Genomic DNA, 21,943 nt, shown 5'->3' with positions numbered 1-21,943 from the left:
ACATTAATATGAAGGAAGCGCATATCAAGTAAGCAATTTTCCCTTTTTTCCTTCTTTTTTCATTATCTGTTAAATATAATTGACTTTATCATTTATAAAGTTGTAGGATTTCTTGGCAAACATGTGGATGTGATTGTTAAAAAACATTGGGCCACATGTACAAATATTTGGAATTGTGATTTCCTAATTGCGAGCCCATGCAATTCGCAATTAGAAATCGCAATTCCAAATGTAAGAAACTCCATGGAGTTTCTTTTGCGATTTGCGGTGGGAATCGCAAAAATCACAGGGATGGTGGCCTGCTGGTTTCAGCAGACCACCATGGCTGTGATTGCTTTTAAATAAAGCAATCTTTTTTTTTTACATGCAGGCTGCTTTTAAAAAGAAAAAAAATTGAATGTTTCAGTTTCATTTTTTAAGAGTAGGCAGTGATCTGTGGGACCATTGCCTATTCTTAAACAAACGTTTTTGCATGCATTCACAAAGAGAAAGAGGTCCCTTAGGGACCCCTTCCCCTATGCGAATGGGTTAGCACCAATTTGAAATTGGTGCTAACTGCAATTGTTTTGCGACCGCATTCACGGTCACAAAACAACCATACATGCTAATTAGATTCGGTATTTGGAAGGGATACCTTGGACACGCCCCTTCATAATACCGAATCACAAAACCCAAATTTGGGCTTTGTACATCCCAAAAAGCATTGTTCTAGTTGCAAACAGGCCAATTCTGTGAATCGGCCCATTTGCGACCAGAAAAATGCTTTGTACATGTGGCCCTTAGTCATTTAAACTATCATTCTCATGGGTTTATTGGTATTAGCTTAAAATCTATTGACATACCACGTATCAAATTATTATAATAACCTACTTTCATCTTCAAGATTCCCTCTCTAACTTACCGTTAAATTATGTTTCTAATTATCTTGCTGTTTGTTTTTTGTATCCTATGTGTTGTAATCCATTTAATGTACGTACACATAGTTATCTTTTCAAGTCATTTCCATATTTCAACAATCCTGGCCTATTAATCAAACCTTTCTTATTGTTTCAGTTTTATTGTGCACCAGAAAAATATAAATGAAAGCATGTCTAGTACATCAATAATTATTATGTTTACATGTTATAATTTCATAAATAAAAAAAACCACTTTTATTCTAATCTTCACAAAATAAAACAGATAACATTCAAATGTAACATATGATATACCTATGTATACAACTGTTTTAAGCAGTTTTTCATGCCTCTTAGCCCTTGTGCTAAACGTCCACCTCATAAAGGGACTTGTCACTCTTCTAGGGATGGTGTTGTGAATGCACCTCAAAGAATTTAGGAGGAGGGAGGAGTGGGACTATGTTTTATGGTTTTAGGAGTGGATGTGTGTGAGGTAAGTGTAATGACAAATTGGGTGGGTTATGGTGTTGTTTGGGAGGCACTGGGTGTTGGGATGTTTGCAGTAGTTTGCAGTGGTTGTGTGTGTTATTTTCTGTGTGTGTGTTGTGCAGTGTTCATTGGTGGTGGTGCTTTGATTTGTGTGCTTTAATGTTGTGTGTGGTAGTGGCCCTGGGTCGGTGTTTGGGTGAGGTTGTTGTTAGCATTTTGGTGTGATGCTTGGGTGGAGATGAGGGTGTTTTCCAAGGTGTGTGCTTGGGTGTGGAGTGTTTTTTGTTTTCTTGCTTGAGAAAGGGTGTGGATTTAGTAGGTTGCTTAGTTGTGTGTGAGATGTTTTTGGGTGTGGTGTAAGGTGTGTGCCAGTTTGTGTGTGTGGTACTGGTGTAGGTGATGGCTTCAGTTGGTTTCTAGGGTGTGTTTGAGTCTGTTTGTGTGGTTCTGTTATCTGTGGTGGTGGTAGTTTGTGATGTTTGCTGGGAAGGAGCTGAGGTGCCTGGGGAGAAGGAGACCTATATGGAGGAAGTATTAGAGTGGATTAAGATGGATGGTGGTGGACAAGTTTTAAAATTCTGCATTTGGTTCACCACGACTTGGGGCTAGTCTGATGTGGAGACCTTGGAATCTGATGATGTGTTGGCCTTTTGTAGAGGTTTGTCACCCTCCATGCCGCTGGGTCCTTCAGTGTCAGTGTTGCCACCTTCTGACTCCCAGCAGACATCCTTTTCCCCAGGTTCTTGGCCAACATCTCCTTCACTTGTTCTGGAGGTTGCTTAAGTGAGAAAGAAACGTATACTTATATACTTTTGCTAAGAGTTTTTTTTTTATATTAGTATGTGCATTTAAAAAGAAACTTAGCAGTTGTTGTTGATGGGTTGTTTTGTCACAAATGTGATGTTGATGCTGTTTGTCAACTTGCAAGAGTATTTTGTGTTATGACTGTTACATTATGTCAAACATATTTGTCATCTTGTTTATGAGGGAGAGTTCCATCCTCAGCAAATGCAATACTTGTTTCCAAGTATCATTTTCAATACCTAAAAGTAAATTTAAAGTAAGGTCCTTAAAGCCCAGAGGGCAGATTGCAGGTTACATTAAATGAAGTACATCTTATTTACTGAATAAACATGTCCTAATATTCAAAATAACCTAAAAGCTATTTTCACTAGGTTCTGGCATAGCACTCCCATGGACTAACACTGGAGTTCCATATACACCATAATTATAACTCTGTTTTGTTAGGAGGGGGTGTAATTGAAATTTCAGAAAATGTAGACTGGGAGAAAATATTGTCCATTATCTGCTGGATATGGCGAGGAGTGAATTCTACTGCCATTATGATTAGGATAGAGCTGGTTCCTGTCCCACTTGCATCTCTTGCATTTCAAAGGGCACTGCCATATGCTCACACAAATACTTCATACACCAGGACTCCCTTTATTATTGTGTCACTGTGGTGGTCATTTTGAACCTGGCGGTAATAACCGCGCCGCCGGCGATGGCGGTAACTACCGCCAAAATGCCAGCTGTGCAGACCGCCAAATAATGAAGCATAGGAGAAACAGCCAGCGGCCCGTCCACCCACCGCCATCTTGGAAGCACTGACGATGACAGCAGAGGCCACCTTCAGGCCGGCGGAAGGGCCCAACCCGACCAGCATACTATGAACACCACACAGCCATCAGTTCCAGGGCGGGAACCACCACCACTCAAAGCCTTGCGGAAATTACCCATATGAAAGTGAAACACTTACCGGAGGCCCACAGAACACGCCGATGCCGACATGGAGCGAGAGTTGGAAATAATGCCAGTGCTTCTCTTTGTCATATTCCTCCAGGACCGTGACCACCAATGAAGACGATGTTGGTAAGTCCCCCAGCCTAGCACACAAGGAAGTAAAGGGCACAATTACATATACACCCACGCCACCCACACCGCAATGCACACCCAACCCCTCCCACCATCCCAAGCCATACACACCCTAAGAAAATGTACTTACCAGACACAGGCCAACAAATACCTGCACCAATACACACACCTGTGCACACCACACCCCCACAGTGAAATGCTGCACAGCGGCTCAACTTAGCACTGACATATCTGCTGGACAGCAAGTTTTTAATGTGAAAAAAACTATTTACAAAAGGCCAGTGGCCAGTACAAAGTCCTGGTAGTGCAAAGATAGCCCACACTTGACTCCCGCAATGTAAAGGAACACTCCACTGAGAAGGGGCATCAATGGGGCAGCCAGGCACCTCAGGGTTCAGGGGCATGGGGTGGTGGGGGTGGGGACTCAGGTTTGAAAGGGGGGATCTTGGGTGTAGGTTCTGGAGGTGGAGAGGGTTTGGGCTTGCCCTTGGGAGGAGGAGGAGTGTGCCTGGACCGGGGGGTGGCAGAGGGAACAGGGGAAACCCGAGTCTTCTTCTCTGGGGAAGGGGCATGTCAATGGGTAGGGCAGACTGCGGAGGACTTAGATGAGGAAGGGGTGGGTTTCAGGAAGCCAAGGGAACATTTAGGGACAAGACGGGGTGGGCCAGTGGGTTCGAACATGTCAACATGGGAGAGGGAAAGCTTACGAGGTGCAGCTGGAGGGGTTTTGCAGACAGTTTTGGGAGTAGAGGATGAGGGAGTGGAGGCATGAGATGTAGGTCTGCTGTGCTTGGATGCAGGTGCCTGTACAATATGCCTATGTTTGGTGGATGTGTGTGCAGTGGACATCTGGGAGCGTTTCTATGTCCTGGGAGAAGAAGGAGTGGACTCAGTGGGGGAGGTGGATGTTGCTGGGTCTGCCTTTGAATGTTGGGTGTGTGCCTGCGTGTGGTGGGATGTGGTGCTTGTGTTTATCTGCATGCTTCTTGGGTGTTGATTTGGGTGCATGGCTGTCTGGATGTTTACTTGGAATGGGAAAAGGGAGTGGGGTACTGGAAGGGGTAGAGGCTGTAGGAGGGGGGATGGAAAGACCAAGGACACTGGCTGCTGTCAAAGAGGAGGCCAGAGCCTGAAAAAATCTCTGGAAGCCAGACATGGCACTGTGAATGCCTTCCAGGAATGCATTGCATTGCTGCATCTGGGATGCCAGCCCCTGGATGGCATTTACAATGGTTGTCTGACCAACACAGATGCTTCTCAGGAGATCAATAGCCTCCTCAGTGAGGGCAGCAGGGCTAAAAAGGGCAGGAGATGAGGTGCCTGGGGCGAAGGAGACGCCCACCCTCCTGGGTGAGCGGGCACAGCCCACACGCTGGGGAGCTACTGGGAGGGTGGTGATGGTATGGGGTGGTGGAAGATGTTAAGGAATGGGTGGGCCCAGCAGGCTGCGCCACCACCAGGGAGCTGCCATCAGAGGAGGTGTCTGAGTCACTACCTCCAGTGGTAATTGCCTCCCCTGTGGTACTCCCCTCGCCCTCCAACTCACTGGTTCCCTTGATGTTGGTGGACTCTGCCTCCTGGGAACCGTTGGCTGCAGCATCCCCACTCGCCGGTGCCTTTAGCTGCCTTCATCTCTCTGGAGGGTCCCTGTGCTATGTCCTGACAAGGTGTGTCAGATAGTGGGGCCCTGCTGCATGCTGCACAACTTGGCTCTGAGGAATGCTATTCCACGACTCTACTGGATCAGGTGGATGCTGTCCAACCAACTCTGCCACCTCAGAGGATGGATGAGAGTGATGGGGAGGAGGAGGGGGAAGACATCAACTCCAGGATCCAGCTAATGTACAGTGTGACATACTTGGAACACTGCAGTCTGTTAGACCCCCTCCTGCAATAAAACAGTATTATGGTGTAAACTGCCCACTATATTCACATTTGCATTTGTTAGCACATATAAATGAAGGACAGATATTTGAGTGCACAGGTTTTTTTATTGAAACAAAACACATCCATGACTGATGGGACAGTGGAAGGGAGTGGGCACATGGTGTACAAAATATTCAGGTAAATTTCCACAGCTGTTGGTTGCACAGGGGCATGGTCCATTGGGGTCATTGGAAGATGGTGCAATGGCAGTGGCATGTCGACAAGGTAGCTCAGTGGCACACAAGGGAGACAGTTCAGGGCAGAGTCACTTCCTGGCGGTGGGCTTGGTCTTGGCTGGTGTTTCACAGGGATGTCTGGGTCTAAGGGCACATTTACGAGGGGGAAGCTGGGCTGCAGTGGAAGGGGTGCTGGTGTCCTGTGAGTCCTCTGGCAGTGCCACCAGTCCACTAGCAGCTGCCAATGTGGATGGCAGGGCATTGTCCTGGCTAGTGTAAGGGGCTGCTGGTGGGTGTAAGACTCAGGCTGGCTGTTGTACTGGCACTGCAGCACCCCTGCAATAGTGGCTATGGTAGCACTGAGGTGTTTCCATTGCTCCATGGCCTTGTGATGGTGTGATACCTGCAGCCTCTTATTCTCCTCCAGCGTCGCCAGGATCTGGGCCATCCTGTTCCGGGAATGGTGGTATGCTCCCAGGACCTCAGCAATGGCCTCCTGGGCAGCAGTATCCCTCCTTGGCCCACCCCCCTGACCCACTGATCCAGTCCTAATGGCCCGAGCCCCCTGTACCTGTGTCCCGTGTTCAGGTCTGGCAGTCGCACGTGCACTGGGCCCATCATCATCCTGCTTGGTGGTAGGTGGAGACTCAGGACTCTGTACTTCTGGGCAGCCAGTCCGTGGCCTGGAGACACTGGTGTGTGGGTGTTGAGCCAGAGCTGATGGTGGTGGCTGAGTGGTAAGGGTGTCAGTGGTGTCCTGAGTGGGGCTACTGGGTGGTGGGTGTCCAGGGCTGTGGGATGGGCCAGGATTCTCATCTGTGTCCAGACATCCCTCTGCACTCTCCTGAGTGAGGCCTTTGTCTTCAGGTAGAGTACTGGCATTCCTTGATGTCTCTGTCTGGGTGGCATGGGTGGTGGTGCCTGTGGGTGTGAGAACAGAGATGTGGGTGTCCTTCACTTTCATGTCCCTTGCAGCTCTGCTTAGGAGTTATTGGTGGTTCCATTCCCATGTGTTGGCATGCAGTGACCCTTGGCGTTCTTTTGGATGCATTTGGTGAAGGTGGGGTGGTGCATTCTGGGTGTTGTGGTGCTCTTGCCATTTTATGTATGAGTTGGTAACTATGCACAGGGTGCTGGATAGTGGTTTGTATGGTGGGTTGTGGGCATGCAGGGGGCATGGGTAGGTGTGTGTGGGTGTTGTTTGCTGGGTAGGGGATGGTGGCATGGTGGTAGTGAGAGGGATGGGTGATACATGCATTGCATGTGTAGTTGATTTACACAAGTCCAATCCTGCAGGGAGTCCAGTGAGGCCTTCCAAGTTCAGGATGGCCATGACCCACTCCTCCCAGTCGGTGTATTCGGGGGGGGTGGGGGGGGGGAGGTGGGGACCACCGCCAGTCGTCTGTGCGGCGATGTTGTGTTGTGATGCCATGGAACACACCTTCCCCGCAGGTCATTCCATCTCTTCCTGATGTCATCCCTTGTGCGTGGATGGATTCCTACTGAGTTGACCTTGTTGACTATCCTCTGCCATAGCTCCATCTTCTTGACCATGGGTGTATGTTGCACCTGTGCCCCAAATAGCTGCAGCTCGACCCTGAGTGCTTCGTCCACCATGGTTCTCAGCTCCCTGTCGATGAAGCCGGGGTGCTTAGGGAGTGCCATGGTGTGTGTTGTGGGTGGTGTGTTGTGTGTGTGACTTGTGTAGTGGTTGCTTGTATGTGTGCTGTGGTGTGGTTTTCTGTGGTGCTGTTGGCGTTGCAAAGGATTTTGGGTTGTATGTGAGTGTGTTTTATAGTGGTGTGGATGTGTTTCAGCTGTGTGGTTTTCAAAATTGTCAAAATGTGCTTCTGTTGGTGGCGGTTCCCATTTCTGAGCGCATCCGTCATTACCGCCAATGGCCTTTTTGACATCCACTGTCCGCCGCGCTGATTTGGGCATCATTATTTGGTAGGTGGGGGATTTGTAGGGATGGCGGTGGCGGGGTACGGTGTCCTGCCTTTCCGACGTCGTTGGCCCTGGGTTGGCCCTGGCGGTGAGTGTAGGTTGTACATTTTTGGACGGACTGTGTTTTTGGCATCATTATTCGGCGGTATGCAGTCCACCGCCACTGGTGGTCTTTTGTTCAAAAGCAGCACAGCGGTCAGCTGTGACTACCACCAGATTCATAATGCGGGCCCATGTATGTTGTAGCCAAATTTAGTAAGAGAATTTGTACTCGCAAGACAATTTTTTGCTAGCCAAAGGAACTTCCCACCACACTCGGGCTTCAACTGAGTATGTTCTCAAAACAATTTTAACTATTTTAAGAAATTGTGTTATAAGGTTGAAGGTGGTAAGACCCACCTTCATATACTAGCCAAAATCCTTGTAAGAGGGTACCACAAATGTCTAAAAATAAACCTGTGCCTAACGTTCTGGTAGCTTGATGCTAGGTAGTCATGGGTACCATTTACGAGTACTATCTTTATGGCTGCACTCTGGGCGTAGATCCACCTGAGTGAGGGTGTAATATTATCTCTCGTAAATGCCCTTTATGAATTCCCAAAGTCATAAACTTAGACTTAGACCAAAAGTCTAACTTTACCTTTGTGAATTGGGCCCAATGTGTAAATTATGTTTGCAAATCTCAAACAGTAATAAAGTGAAACAACAACATCACCAGAAAAATACCAAAATAATTTTGAATAAAGAGAATTTTTTAAGCAATAGAATGACATCAAAACAGCAAAAATGCAATTATTAGAACTTGAGATATGAATGTTCAATGTTTAAATTGCAAATCAGCACCTAAAAGCACAAAGTGCAAACCCTGGATCTCTTGTTGCAGAAGACCAGGACAAAGTCAAAAGTTAATGCTGACCCTGATAGAGCGTAGGTCAGATGCAAGAACATGGTTGGTCCCAATGGAGATTTCTTCCTCAGTCGTTCTTCTTGAATAAAGTCCCTCTTTTTGGGAACCAGGCTAAGTGTCCAGTGTACCACCACACCAAGGGCCCTTGACTAAAAGGGCATCTACTAGGGGCGAAGACTCATTTCATCTAAGGCCAAGCTAGGGCCCAGTTTAGGTCGAGTGTGGACTGGTCAGCTGGGCAGGTTGTACAACAGGCTCAAAGAAGCCAAAGTAAAAAAAGTCAGAAAACCCTCAGGATGAGGTATATTCTGTGGTGATGTTGATTCGAGGAGGGGAGGTAAGCACAGGTGAGCAGGGTGGTGAGCTGAGGTGATTGAGGAGCAAAGCATGTAGAGTGCAGCCTGGGGCATTGGACCTGAGTACTAAACCTAGGCACAACGCGTGCACGATGCATAGCATAGCAAGGCAAGCTGACAGGCATAGTGTGTTCCTCATGGCCCTCTCGGTCAAAAGTCCATGCTGTCATGGCGTCTCACTCCAGCTCACTCCAGTGCTAGCTCCGACACCAGTGCTCTCACTCTCCTCACTGTCCCTCCCCTATTCTCATCCTTCTATCATCCTCCTGTGCCGTGTTGTGACCAGTGCACCTGTGCTCCACTCCCTCTGCCGCTCCTTGTGGGTGTGATCAGGAAGTATGTTTTTGGCCTATGGTCTGCAGGTCAGTGGCTAGGCCTGGCTGGAGGGGTGGGAGGATAAAATCTAACAAAATAAATACATTTTAAATTAAAAAAGGAAGACAGTAAGGCCAAAAGTGACAAGGAATGAAAGGAGAAAATGAGGGAGAAAAGGAGTAAAAAGAAGTAAAATGGAAATAGGAATAATGTGGCAGAACAGCAGCCAGCCTATCCTGTCAGCTTGCTTAAAGTCTCTTTGACCCACTCAAACTGACTTTTCACATCATATGGTATAGTAGGGTACCGAGGGGAGCTCTATTTAACCTAAAATTGCCTAAACCTGCCCAGACTTTTCTAGACTGCCTATCCTACTTCTCATACTACTCCTCACTTGAACCCTGGGATTGCCATAGATTCTCAAAGACTCTTAAAGACCTGTAAAGGTGCCACAATGCTACCTGGAGTGCTAATTATGTTAATCAAATCCTAAATTAAAACCCTAAGCAGGCACTAAAAGAACAATAACAACAAACAAACCATAACAAACAAAAGCGTGAGCCCGGTAACATGAGGTCCACCATGAGTAACAACAGGAGAGACCGCAAAAGGGCCCTGTATAATTCATCAACCTTCCCCAAGAAGGTCAAGATCCATAGCGGGATACAAGGTTCCACAGGATTAAATATATGGTGGCTGGATCCATCATAGAGCAAGGTATATAGGCCTAGGTCCTGTACTTGGTTCACTAAGTTCACAGAAGCAGCCCAACCAGGTCTGGATGCACCCTGCATCCTAGGTGAGCTCTCCCTCTTTGCTCCTGGCATTTCACCAGTGATCCCACCACCACCCAGACCCACCGAATCTACGAGCCTCACAACATCCAAGTCTCCCCAAATAGCCTCAAGGCCTCTAGGGACAAGGACTGTCACTGCTGTGCCATTCAACACCTGTTCAGGCTTGTGCCCCTCTTCCACCCGAAGTAGGCACATTTATCCAGAAAAAGGAGAGGTGTGGCAGTGCACTGTGGCTAGAGTAGTCACCTGTCGCACACAGTAATTTTGGACATTCCTCAACCCTGCTTCCATATGTGAGGATCCTCTAGGACATCTCGATTAAAGTACTTAAATTGGCACTCCAGCCTGGCGACCAGCCTCACAGCATACCGCGTTCTGCGTGCTTGTGCCCCCGCTCAATTGTCACTTGGAAGCCTGCACTTAGAAAGGGGAGTGGCAACTCAGACTTTGAGACTCAAGCTCCACGCCCGAAAAGGAGCTGACAGTTAAAAGGCTTCACAAAGGCGACAGCATCAATGTGACTTTTCCCTGGAAATTTGGGAAAATTAGGACATGAATTGCCACATCAACATAATTGCAAAATGCCAACATTCTCACAAGACGGGCAAAAGGCAAACAGCAAGCTGCTATACCCCAGGAAAGGGGGACAGGAGAAACCCTAATTAACACCCAGCATTGAATTAGATAGCAACCTGACTGCAACAGTGGGAGCCCTCTACCAGATACATCAGTGGACTGAGGATTGCTACACACCAATAAAGCAACGGAACGACATCAGATGATACTTAGCACCGCAAGCTAAGGAGGACCTAATCATGCCATCCCAGGAATCCCCATGCCCAGACCCCACTCTCTGAGGAGGGAGAAGTGAAGAAACTCACAAGTATTACTTAGTGACCAATCGGGTAGAACAATCCCACTCAGCCCGAAGATAGTAATAGTGGTGAAAGAAATGGCAAGTACAGTCAATACTCCTAGGAGCTCCTTGGCGATAGCAGCATATGCAATGACCAGGAAGGAGACAAAACTGAATGGAAATTTCTAGCAGCTTCACCCCCAGCTTGGGTCACAGAAAACACAATAAAGCCAATATAAAAGGCACACCAGTGGTGCAGAACACCCAAGAGATCCACAATAACCAATCATCACCAATCTAGCCATGATCACCCGGCCGACACTTGATAGTGACATAGGTGAGATTTTGACCCAGTGGGAGGACCAGACTTGCATAGATGCTCTCTGGGATCACCACTCCTAGTAGACGCCGTAGTGTAGGATATTGACATGGTCCAACAAAGGGAGTAAGGTAAAAAATGCTTACTGGCCAGTTGGTGCTCGAGCTTCTCCAGCTCATACTTTATTCACCAACAAGATGAAGTCTAAAAATTTAACTATGACAAGGCGGAGGACTGCTCTCCCACCACCCCATCCTCTGATACACTAATAAACATCAACAACACACTAAATTCTATGGCCAATGCAGCACTCCTGCATGCCCAGAAGTTAGATGTTGAAATATGCATTGTACAGTCTGTTGCAATGCTAACACAAGAATTGATGGCAAGTTGGACCGTTTGAACAGTCTAATAGCCAGATCCCAAGAATCAATACAATTGGCCCCATGGCAAGGGTCATGCCACTGCAGCCCAAATTTATGGAAACTAGAGTCTCTCCCTAAAATAATGAGTTTCTTGATTGAGGGCTTGAAAAGGGAAACGAAGGTTAAGCAGCAGGGAACTTATAATTTCTACAACAGAGCCACAGAGTTGTGGAACCCTTATGACAAATATAAAGCAGGTTGGCCTAACCAACAAAACAAACATCATTGTCTTTGAGTCTGATCCTATGGGGTCAGCCAACAGGCAAGCAATCCTCAACCAAACAAAGCAATTATCAAAGCTGGTGGCCCCTGATGTGGCCCAGCAGGAGTATCAGCAGGACAAACATCAAGAGCAAGAACCCACCACCATGGAATCCAAACCCACAAGTACCAGTTCTAGTACCCAGGCCATGATGGGTGCTCCCCTTTCGAGGAAAAAACAAGAAGAAAACTGAAAAAGCTGAATAAAAGTAGCAAAACCAGAAACTCAGGCTTCTTGCACTGGCTCCAGTATGACAACCAAGTGTCAAAGGGAAAAACTGGGCAACTCAGAACAGACCCTAATAGCTCCCCCAACTGCAATCACAAAGAACTTGCCAGCGAGGAGGTGGAGGCCTCTACAATATATGCCTCTAATCCAATACGCAAAGAAGAGCTGAGATCGCATCAACAAATGGGATGCCCGCCCCCGACTACACATGCTTTTGTAAGTGCAAGACCATCAAATGGCAATAAGGCAAAAGCTTCTGATACTTCCACTGTGTGGATGCAAACAGCGGCAACGCCTGTAGAACTGAGAGGTGCAGAAGAAAAAATGCAACATCACATGGAGCACGGGAGTCCAAGGGAAAGCCCTAGCAATACATCAGAGTACCTTGGCCCCTCATGGCATCTGCACCTCATGGTGCCTCCTAAAGGCCCTAGCCCAGAAGTAAAAAAGGCCAAGCTTCTCGGAAAAGGATTGCAGCGAGGAAGACACCAGGCTGCCCTGCAAACCAGCAGAACAGAAGCACTTGGCACAGTATAACATCCAGGCACCCGAAAATGTCTCCGACCTCAAGATTATATTATGCTCCGAGTATGTTTGACGAGGGAAGTGGGACATTCTTAACAGAGGGAATATCATGAATCTTTGTGCCAGTATTCCAGGACTGAAAAACATCACTTCTGCTGATATTGACGGAGTGGCCTTCCTTCCACCAGAAACCAGTGACTCAAACAAGAGCACAGAAATTACTTTTATCAACCATGCTCCGGTAAATGCCTTAATGAGGAACAAAACACACCTGGAATTTTGGGGAATATAAGAAAGAACTGGCAGTGCCGAAGTACCCTGCCTTACTAACAGAGAAGCAATTACAGGCTATGGCACTTGGCCAGATCTATCCTAAGAGATACTAAAAAGGGAATCCAACCTTCACCAATCACAGAGGGGAACTATTAATAACAGTAAACAAACAAGCATTTGCAATGCAACGGGTCTCGCGTTTGCTCATGTTAGAGCTGATAGCGTTGTAAACTCCTAACCTGACTTTTCACCTATCGGGCAAAAGTGCATTTATATACGTAACCCGAAAAAGTGCAATTAACTATGTAAAGCGCTCGACTTCTGCCAAGCGAGATCGCGCTCGTAAATTAGAGAAAAAGAAGTCCACGAGCCCGATGGAAAACAGCGAGCCTCGCATGTTTTCTGTACTTGGTCGCTGTGCTCGAGGAGGGCTAGCCACCGGAAAAGGCATGACGTACGCGTGCCTTCGACTAATGAAAGCAAGCAGATTTTATTAGGCAAGCCCACGAACCAATAAAAAACACTGACGTGACGTTGACAGGGCTCCGAGCCCTTTTCTGAACACTAAAGAGTCTTGCTACGGTACGCATGCGCAAGCGCATGCAACGCAGGCTCGACCCTAAAAAGGTGGTGCCTCTCATTGCGCCATACAACCACAAATATCTTTGGACTGGGTGTGGCTTCCTAATGCCCTTAGCTCTTGATCCTAGCCCACAACCTCTTGTAAACCTTAACCAAGCAATAAGAACTCACTTGAAAATCAGCTCATGGAACATGCAAGGCTTAATCAACTCTGAAGCCAAAAAAGGCAGCTATCAATGATCTAAACAAATGTGACATTATTGCCCGCAGGAAACTTGGGCTCTCCACTCGGGTTGTGGGTACACTAGCATATCCAAGAGCTTGATTACAGTAAAATGCTGTTGCTTGCAACATTCAGAATTATTTGAGTATATTCATTACATCATTGAATATCAAGTTTGGAATAACCAATGCTTGTTAAATATATTGTTTATTATAAACAATGCTTGTTGATTATGCACATGGTATTCCACCTGCTCCAACTGTAACTGACAAAACATGTGCTCTTCACAATGTGATCTGTATTGAACATGTGCCACAGTCAGGAGGATAATTGCTAATTTCCTTAACAAGCAACCAACTGCCTTTCCACCTGCTCCAACTGTAGATGCCAAAACATATGCTCTTCACAATGTGATCTGTATTGAACATGTGCCACAGTCAGAAGCATAATTGTTCATTTCCTTAGCAAGCAATCAACTGCTAAAAGGCACATGTACACATTTTATTATTTAAGGATGCTTGTGAGCCAGAGGCCTAGCTTGGCTTCGTACCTATTGCTCTGCTCACTGGTTTCCAATCAAGTTGAGTTCCTTGTCCTCCAGCTTACCTCCTGTTGAGTTCCAGTGCAAGTCAGGCTCCTTGTAATCCAGCTTGCCTCCAGTCGAATTCCAGTGTTCCTCATTCTCCAACCAGCTTCCAGTCGAGTTACAGCATTTCTCATCCTCCAGACAGCCTCCAGTCGAGTTCTGGCGATCCTGGACCTCCGGTTGGCTTCCTGCGGAGTCCCGGCTCTCATCATCTGTCTTCTGCTGATCCTGTATTTCCTTCAAAAGAAAAAAAATAAGGAAGGTGAAAAAACTCACTTTGGGTTTTTCTGAAATTTTCAAGCAAGTAACTTCATTTCAAGATAAAGAAAGATTAATCGCTTAAATGAAACAAAACTGAGCTCTGTCTTTTAAATAATTTATGGCAATAAGAACTAGCATGATTTATCGTTTGGGTGAGAATCCAAGATACTGCTAAAGAGACATTAAGGAAAGACATATTTCCTGTAACAAGTTTCCCTACGAATTAGGAAATAGAGCTATTGTTGGCAAGAGATTACGCCAGAACATAAAGAAGCCCTTTGGTCAAATTGATTGTTTTTGAGTTTGGACATTGCTTCAGAGACTCTGAAATTATTGTAAAAAGAGGAGGAGACTTGTTCAGCCTTACAGAACTGTCATGCACAATGTGTCAACAATAACTGACATTATGCAATGTACAGTAGTTTATGAAAATTCAAAGTATTAATAAAGTAATTATTTTGCAGCCCTGAATCCTAAAAAACCAAGAACTCAGTATTTAGAGAAATCGGAAGTCCTGAAGCCCAACACAACACACAATCTAGGGTCCAGCAGTCAGATTCTGCAGTCCACAAAGCAGAAGCTGGTATTTTCTTGTTTTCTCTTCCCCTTGAGGACTTGTGAGATGGTAATATACTCTCCATCGCACTCACTTTAGTCCTCACTGGGACTGGGGAATTGTCATTGCCCCATTGGGATGCCTGGAATTCAGGTGAGTGGCTCGCACAAAACAACTTGCCTCCCTGGCCCAATTTCACAGTCTATGAAGCACTAGCCTCATGGACAGGGGCCATACCGCCAGAGGGGTGTCAATTTACATGAATAATGATCTGGTGGAAACTGCTATGATACTTCGCACAGTGAATGGGTAAGTTTTGCTGGTGAAGACCAGCAACATAAGGCCCGGGCTTCGCCTTATCCTAGGGTGGATCTATCTCCACCCGCGAAAACAAGAAGGGAGGCAATGATGGTCTCTCTGCTCCCTACTCTGAAAGACCTGTCAGCCTGACACTCAGATGATATGTGGGTTATGATTGGCGAGTTTATTGCAAACCTTGTGTCCACAGGGCTCACTGGCCCTTTTGAATGATTAAATATGGGCCATACCCCCAATCAACACGCAATTTCAAAGATCTGATAAACAGGTCAACATCCTGGCTTACTTCCTAAACCAACTAGGCCTGCGCTCACTGAAAAGGGATTCAGCACAGATTCGCCTGCAACTTACACGCATACCTCCTGTTTCAGGAAGGGCATCCTCAGTTATATCTGGGTGTCTCTGGCCCACTTCCTGGGCATAACCAAGTTTGATGTGATCCCTCCTTGGCCAGTGACCACGCAATCCTCACCTGCAGAGTCTGGGCTCCATGGTACACCACCCTAAAACAAGACCCCTTGGCCACCAAGAAGAGCTTGAGCCCATTAGGAGAATAGAGTGGTACATGGGAAATCATGACGCCCAAGGGGCAATCGTGGACAGCAAACCTGTGGGAGACCCTGGCAAACCATCTAAGGAAACACCCAGGCAACGTGGGAAAGCTAGAAAATGCAAGTCTTCTGCAAACACCAACTCTGCAGCCAACACAAAACATCAAACAGTAACTTTAAAAAGAAGATTAAATAAAGTTTTGCAGAATCTCAGTAGAGATAAGGGGGCCAATAAATGGCTGAGGGCCCAGGTCGCCACAATATGCCTAGAATACAGAAAACCCCTTTATGCCCAAAGGAGGAAAGAGGAAGCCCAGAGAGGGGTTGATTCACATGAGATAATAAAATCCAGGGATCCGAGGAAATTCTGGCTATGGATTAACAAATGCTCCAACTCAAATTTCCAGGTGACCGTCACCAACATCGCCCCGGAGAATGGGAATCTCATATCAAGGACCTCCATGGGGATGTCCTGGCAGACTATAGCCAACTCAAGCCACCAGTGAAGGGCCCCAAACGGCTTATGGCATGGCCTGACTCCTTAGATACACAATCAATAAGCCTGGCCCAAGTAGCATCAGCCATCAAGTCAATGCAAGCCGGTGGTGCTCCTTGTCCCATTGGCATCTTGCTGCAGTATATAAATGGGCCCCGTTTCGATGGGCCTCAGTAATGGCACATTTATTCCAGGAGTATTGATTGGGGACAACCATCCCTGAAACATGGAGGGGCTTACATTTGGTCCCTGTACATAAGAAAGGCTCATGATCATGTCCGGGGACTATTGACTGATTGTGCTCCTCAACAGTAAAGGGCATTGCTGTGCTTGTATATTAAATCAGGAGCTCAAAGCCTGGTCGCAAGAAAGGAAGCTGATGCCCTTGGCTCAAACCGACTTTCAAAAGGGATGCCATATTGAAGACAACCTCATCTCCAGGTCTCACCTTATTGAAGCCACAATAGCAGCCGAGGGCAAGGCCCTCTGTGCTGTGTTCATCGATTTTCAAACAGCATTCATCAGTGTGTCACAACCAAAAGTCTGGGCAAAACTTAACACCTGGGGCACCCGTCAACATTTACTAAAAGCCATCATTACCCTTTACTCTGACACCTGGGTAAAGATAAGAGTTAGTGCTGGATGGACTACTACGTGCAAAATCTGGACAAACAAAGGCTTGAACTAAGCTTGTGTACTGGCACCACTCTTATTCAATTTGTACTTGTTTGACCTCCCAGACCATCTAGCGTCAGTGGGGGCATTCAAACCTAAAATTGCTGGTCTCAAAATTCAATCACTACAGTATGTGGATGACATGGTACTTTTGGACCAAATGCCTCATTGGCCTCTAGAAGCTCTTCAATGCACTCTCTGTCATTTTTAAGGTCAATCATCTAAAACTGAATGTAATGAAAACAAAGGTAATGATAATTTCCTGCAAACTAGCCAAAAGGGAGGTCATGGTACATCAAGGGGAAGGCCATTGAGTTGGTGGATGCCTACAAATATCTGGGGGTTTGGCTGGACCTCAGAGACCGTTTGGCAACACACATCAATGCCCAACAGGGGGTAGCCAACTCATTTGGATGGGTTTTTCGCACAGTGAAAAAAAAGTAAATGAAGAATCCAGATTTATCCCTCTTCTGAATGTAATAGATTGCAAATTCCTCCCCACCATTGCCCATGGGGTTTTGCCATTCAGAGAGTAATATGGCCAGTTGTTTGAACAGAGCACAGTCATCTTGGTACAGTATTTTTGCATCCTAACTGTATTTCCATGCCCAAATCTGACAAGAGTTTGGGTTGGCCTCTCAGCAATGGATATTAAAAGCTGACTTCTTAGACTACAGACTGAAAGCCAGGCAGGCGAAGGACTGCAGATTAAAAAACTCAATTTGGGAACAGATAAGTAACCTGGCAACAAATGACACATGCACTTAAATTACGATTTGGAGGACCTGGAAGCACGAGCAATCTGGATAAGCGGACTGCCAGTATCTGTGGTCGCTAAACAGCTATTTTAAAAAGCTAGGCTAATATCAACAGATCGTGATGTGCAAGTTGTGAAGAAATTGGGACAGGGAGGTTTTGCTTCGATGCTGTACTAGCTAGGGACCCTCCCATCCTATTTTTCTTTGCAACCTAAACGTAATCACGAAACAACAGCTAACGGGATTGCGCTTCCGGTTAGTCCCTCTGAAGTCCTATTGGTATGGCTGGAGGAACCTCAATGACTCTGACAGACAATGCAGCCATTTTGCGAAGGAAGAGGAATCACTAACCCATGTACACTGTATTTGTGAGGAGCTGCTCCCACCAAGGAAGTTGGTGCTTCGACCGGTCTGGTGCATTTTAAATGTCTAGACTTGCTGAGGTGCTGTAGAAGCATGTCCGAGGAGCGCATCCACACATCTAGCTGCTTGCTTTGTGAAATTCCTGAAAACTGCAGTTGCTTTATTGGCCTCTCGGCAGCTCCCTGAGACTGTGCCCATTACAAATTTCACACTCACACAATTATTAACGTATCAGCTCTTTTAAAGACTCGCAATCTCACCTCCCCTCATTTGGCCTGTAACAGTAACTAACGGTGCAAAGAGGAGTCTTTAAGTCTGTGAAGGAACACCCCTTTCACCACTACTGTCCTCCCAATGTATTTGATTTTAATGCGCCACTTTTTAAATTATGTTTGCAACCAATATTTTAAATACATGCTTTTTCACCCTTACTCATTCGTGCTGCTTCTCCCCCCACACAGGGGTCTCAGATTGTAATGATTTTAATTAATTGTGCAATAAACTATTATCTATCTATCTATCTATCTATCTATCTATCTATCTATCTATCTATCTATCTATCTATCTATCTATCTATCTATCTATCTATCTATCTATCTACCTATCTATCTATCTATTTAGCTATCTTTCTAAGGTTTGCTAGGTTTGTTGAAGTTTGGGCCTCAGGAAACATGTGTCCTTGTAATCCACACAGCAGGATTGTGAGTTAGCCTTTGGAGTCACCTGTTGTGTCCTTGGGAACAGAAGAGCAGCACCAGTCTTCCTTTCAGGTTTCAGACAGCAAGGCAGTCCTTCTTCTGGTCTTCTCAGGTCTAGGAGTGTGCTGATTTCTGTCTCTGAGAATGCTACTGTTAAGGACAGTGCCAGCCTGTGAACGGGGGACAGCCCTTGCTTACAATAAAAACTGAACCAAGGGATAGCTTCTTTTCTCTCTCTCCGGAGATACCAAGATGTCTAACTTCCCAAAAGGAGGCTCTGCCTGTTCCTTTGCATGTGCGGGGAGCAGAGCACTCTGATAAATAAGTGGACCAGAAATTACCCCTCCCACCCATCTTGCCAAGATGCCTTACTTCTGTCCAAACCCAGCTTCTTTTTCTACGGTTTGTACACAATACACCAAAAACCACAGGGGAGTTATTCACACCTCAGGGGAGTTGGGAACTCCCAGACAAGCCGAAGCAACCTTAGAGTTGAAAATTCCAACTTTTGAAAGTGTCATTTTTCAAAGTTATAGTGTAAAATCCAACTTTAGTACTTGAGAGGATTTTGAAACATAACTAATTAAATAAGTGGGAGGAGTATTTTCCCATCTCTTCCTAAAAATAATTTAGTTTTTATTAGTGCTTATAAAGTAACCCAATGTCTGTGGTGAGGCAAGGCCTTCATTAGTGAACATAGCTTTAGGGGATTGTCACTAGTAAAACATGTTTTAACAATAAATACACAAGTCTTACGTTTAGTCAACAATGCACCCTGCCCTCTAATCTGTTATGGCCCGCTGTAATGTTTTCACATAAAATATACATGTCCTACGTTTAATCAACCATGCACCCTGCACTCTAAGCTGTTATGGCCTTCTGTAGGGGTGACATATAAGTGGTAAATAGGTATGTTTAGGCCTGTCAAGGGGTTTAACATTGTAGGTCAAAATAGTAATTTAAAACTGCACTGCAGGCTACAAGTGACAGACCTGAGACATGTGATTAGGGCTACTGTAATGGGTGGCACAATAAGTGCTGCAGCCCAGTAATAGCATTTAATTTTCCAGGCCCTTGGCATCAGCAGTACCAAATACTATGGACTGGAATTAACCAATTGTACCATGTTTAGGGGAGATTGTGCATGCACTGTAACACCAAATAGCATGCAAAAGTGGCCAGAGTCCTAAGGACAAAACAAACAGGTCCAGCAAAAAGTGGACCATTAAGTCAAAATTCTAGCGGATAACCACAAAAAACGCAAAGTCTAACAAATGTGTTCAGTATAGGACCTGTGTAATGACAATAAAGACAACCCAGCTGTGTGGAACTTAGGATGCAGTGTGGACCTGCTTACCTTGACCCAGCAGTATTTTCAAATGTTGTTAGACTGAATTCCTGTGTCAGCTACAAGTACACCAAAAGTTCACAAAGGCATTTATTAATTTTAATAATTTCCTAATGTAATGCTACTTTGGCAAATACAAGCCTTTCCTGCAGCCTGCTCAACAGAACAGTTTTAATTGTACACAAATGTAATGGTCTTGAGCTTCTGGTTACCTGAGCTGTAGCCCCCTAAGAGGTCCAACCTGTATCCAGAAGCCTTGTTGGGACTTAAGTTTACTAGTTTTCCCAAAAGAGAAAGTTATGTCTTTAAAAATTTCACAAGAAACAACATGAGACTGGGACTGACTCACAGAGTATATCCGAAAAAGGTGATTTGCCACTGAGATTGACTTTGCCTATGCTCGAACTTTGATGTTTTCTGCAGAAGATAATCATATTAAGCAAGAACCTTCATTGAATATGCCAACACTTATGATGCAGGCTCGTCCTTCAGAAGAAATGTGAAAACCATTAAAATATTTTAAGGCCAAAGATTTTTTTTTTAACCGTGGCAGCCTGGTCCCTGAATCCAAAACCTTGCTCCATTTCGGTCAGCAGTAATTTTTGACTTTGGGCAGGTCAAGTGCAAATAGATGACTATGTTAGCTTTCTGTGTTTTTAGACACTATCTCATATTTTAAAAAGTGAAAAAGAAAAAAAATGCTAAACATATTAAAAGACTGCTTTAACTGTTTGAATTATTTGAACATATTTTTTAAGAATAACAGTTTTCAAAGCTAGAAAGGTGCTGTTATGTTAAAATAAAAAGAAACAGTGAAAACCAAAGAAATTGTTCCATATACCTTTGAAGAAGTCCCATAGTCATTTCTGTTCTTATGACAAAGTGCACGTGATGGTAAATATAGTTGCCAGCACCAAAGTCATCACTCACAGTTCAGAAATGTAATTTTGAATGCTGCACTAGTCATTGTTATAGTACTGTCTTGAGTATTAACAGTCTGACATCTTTTATACACCTGTTAAAAAAACTTGTGTTAAATGTCAAAGACAATTTTGCTTTTAAAATACATGTATTCCCATCTTGATGCTCCCTGGCTTTCAATTCCCTAGCTATGAGTTGGCCACCACCAGGACACAGACCACTAAGGGGGTTAGGGGGCCCTGAACCCTCTTCATCCCTTTCCAAGTTAGACCTCTGCTGTTATCTTAGTCTAGAGTTGAACCTCCTCCCAAAGCTTGTGGCAGTGTTGGCTATGGAGCCTATGGACCCCGAGGGTCCACTGTTTCCTAACGATGGCCTGATAGATTTTTTTTTTGATGAAGTCTAACCTGTACAAAGGACAAAAATAAAATATAAAAACATTTAGTATAATATTGCAATTTCTTCATTGGTTATTTTAATTTTATTGTTAAATAGAAAATATGATCTAACTATTAATATTCCCTCTTACTATTTCTATTCTATTTGCACATTCTGCTGTTTTTACAATTATATATACATATATATATATATATATATATATATATATATATATATATATATATATATATGTTTCAAAGACTCTGCCACTAAGCTGCTGCTGCGCTCACACAGCAGACAACAGGTGCCGGGAAGAGTGAGGACAGACTCACGTAAATACTGCACAGTTCCAAAATGTAATTTCCGCACTCAAGGAAAAAGTGGCTGTGAATATCTAATGTATTAGCCACAAACAGTGCAGGAATTGAAAAGAGAGCTTTGACAAATGCGTTTTGAAAACGATACCTGAGTCCAACAGCTGTTGATAAAAAAATTGAAAATACAAATAAAGGTAAATGCATCATTCATCAAACTATTATTGCAAAATTGCACTAGCTCTAATGTATAGTGGCAACAACATCACACTCCTTTGGATAACGCTTTGGTGGATTAGAGTATACCTACACCTATATTAGTAGAAAATATTAGCCGGTATAATT

This window comes from Pleurodeles waltl, chromosome 5, assembly GCF_031143425.1.
Source record: "Pleurodeles waltl isolate 20211129_DDA chromosome 5, aPleWal1.hap1.20221129, whole genome shotgun sequence".
NCBI classification, from domain to species: domain Eukaryota; kingdom Metazoa; phylum Chordata; class Amphibia; order Caudata; family Salamandridae; genus Pleurodeles; species Pleurodeles waltl.
The sequence above is the reverse complement of the archived record's forward strand: the minus strand, read 5'-3'. Positions refer to the sequence as shown.